Raw genomic sequence first — 2688 nt, 5'->3', positions numbered from 1 at the left:
GGTAACATGACATCTATTGTTCATCAGGTCACATGACATCTATTGTTCATCTGGTCACATGACATCTATTGTTCATCTGGTCACATGACATCTATTGCTTCTGTCCATCCGGGGAGAGGGATCCTCCTCTGTTGCTCTCCTGAAGGGTTCTTACCTTTTTCCCTTCCTGATCGGATGTGAGGTCCCGCTGATTGTTTACCTCCTGATTGTTGACCTGCTTATTGTTTGAGATATAGAAGATGAAGAAATGGTTATTAATTATTTCCAGCATTTAGTCATTTGTTGTTGTAAAATAAATGTGTGTGTGACAATATTAAGGTGACCATGAGTCTCTTCTGAGAAGTTTGTGTGTTTGAATCAAAAGAAGTTGCAGTTTGAGGAGAAACTAGTATGTGTAATGTAACATAATTGTAATATCACACTGAATTATGTGTTTTACAGAACTACATTCAGATCAGTGTCTCTGTTTATTTGCAGCTCTGTCTCTCAGACTGATGCTCTCTATTACTGTTGATCGATACACGACCTATTGAGCGGCCTCATATCGATCGGAACGCATTGACTCACACACACTCGGAGGAAGAGTGTGTGTGTGATCAATACGATCTTCTCTCGTCGTCTAATCAGGCTCTTTACATCAGCTTTGTGTGTGCGTGTGTGTGTGTGTGTGTGTGTGTGTGTGTGTGTGTGTATCGGTATCCGTCCAGCTCGTTAACCCACCTGTTTCCTTGTTAGTGATTTGATTGGATCATTTAGACTCACCTGACCCGCCTTAACGAGCAGAAACCTTTAGTACTTTTACCATTACTGTTTACTTTACTATCAAGTCTGGCAATATAAACTAAACACACACTCTAAAAGCTGAAAATAGAGGTGATGAATTAGCATTAACTGATTAATGTATACTAATGAGAAATATGCTTATTGTTTTAGAAGCAGAGAACAGAACATGGTCTGTGTGCTTCAGTTGATAAAAATCTTTATTTGTGATGGAGTGTGTTTCTTTCATAATGTCCACAGCAAGAACACACAGTTCTTTTATTGTGAAGGAGGACTGGTTCACTACACTAATATTTTATTGTGAAGGAGGAACGTTTCACTACAAACTAATCTTTTATTGTGAAGGACGAACGTTTCACTTCACTAATCTTTTATTGTGAAGGAGGAATGTTATACTACACTAATCTTTTTATTGTGGAGGAGCTGTGATCAAACTCCAGTCTGACAAAGAGATAAACTCTAAAGTCAGTCAGCTTATCAATCAGCCAGTTGGTCTACTGACTCAGCGGCGTCCGTGACCGGGGGGGGGGGGGGGGGGGGGGGGGGGGGATTAAACTAAAGCGAAACCAACAAAGAGACAAAACAAACTAATTACCTGCAAACAAACCTGATCGTCTAAAAACGCTAACGAGGCTTAACGAGGTCACACACTGTTTACTGTGTGTGTGTGTGTGTGTGTGTGTGTGTGTGTGTGTGTGTATGTGCATGTGTGTGTGCATGTGTGTGTGCGTGCGTGTGTGGTTTGTAAGCTTCACGCAAACAGGATGTTTGTGACATCAAGATAACGTTCCATCAGTGTTTCCTGGGTGCGCACACACACACATACACACAGTTGAATAATTGAGGGTTCAGTGTAGTGAAACTAAAACACTGTCTGCTTTTAATAAAACGTGTGTGTGTTGAATAAAATATCAGTTGTCATGTCGATAGATGAATTATGAATCTACACATTATGGAGCCAGTCTATCAATCACACACACACACACACACACACACACACGGTGTGGATTTGACCCACAAACTTGTTTTTGTAAGAGAAATGTGTCTTAAATGTGGAGAAAGAAATAAAGGATAGACATGAGATTCAATGAAGGAAGGATCTTTTAGCAGAAAAAAGATTAAAACAAAGACAGCGAATGGACGGAATAACTCCTTAATAGGGCTTTTATTTTAAAAACCTCATTCTTATAGTTTACTGTTAACATATAGGACCCTCTGAGGGAATCAAACAGCGGTCTCCTGGGTGAGAGTCGTGTGTTTGTTCAACCTGTCTATCCACTCTGACCTCCTTCCTAAACAGACTTTGATCACAATTGTATTGATGATATGTCATTAATAAATGTATCTACTGATTAAGATTTGGACCCAAGATCATTAGATGTATTTATACAACAGAGGAGAGACAGTTTTATATCGAGTTTAAATCTGAAGTGGTTGTGTGTGTTTCGCCCTTTCATCTGCTCATTGATGAATAGAGCAATCATAGCAAAATAAAAAAGCTAAAGAAAGTAAATGGTCCCAAAGTAGAACCCTGTGGAACACCACAATCAACTATGTCAGGAGACCAAGTAAGAGACCAGTGAGTAGGTGACCAGTAAGAGACCAGTAAGAGACCAGTAGAAGACCAGTATGAGGCCAGTGAGTAGGTGACCAGTAAGAGACCAGTAGGAGACCAATGAGATAATAGTAGTTGACCAGTAGGATTTCAGTGAGTGGGTAATGATAATAAAAATGCTTATATATGGTCATAATGTTATGCTTTTGTCAGGTTACTCAAGTTCAGAATAACACATAGAAGGTGTAACTTGTGTCTGGGAATGTCCGGGTGTCTGTTTCTCAAGAATAGAAACGTGCCTTGTACCACAACAATCACGCATGTTATTGGTATAGTCTCATTAGAAAGTGGAC

Source organism: Cyclopterus lumpus, chromosome 19, assembly GCF_009769545.1.
Source record: "Cyclopterus lumpus isolate fCycLum1 chromosome 19, fCycLum1.pri, whole genome shotgun sequence".
Lineage (NCBI taxonomy): Eukaryota > Metazoa > Chordata > Actinopteri > Perciformes > Cyclopteridae > Cyclopterus > Cyclopterus lumpus.
The sequence above is the reverse complement of the archived record's forward strand: the minus strand, read 5'-3'. Positions refer to the sequence as shown.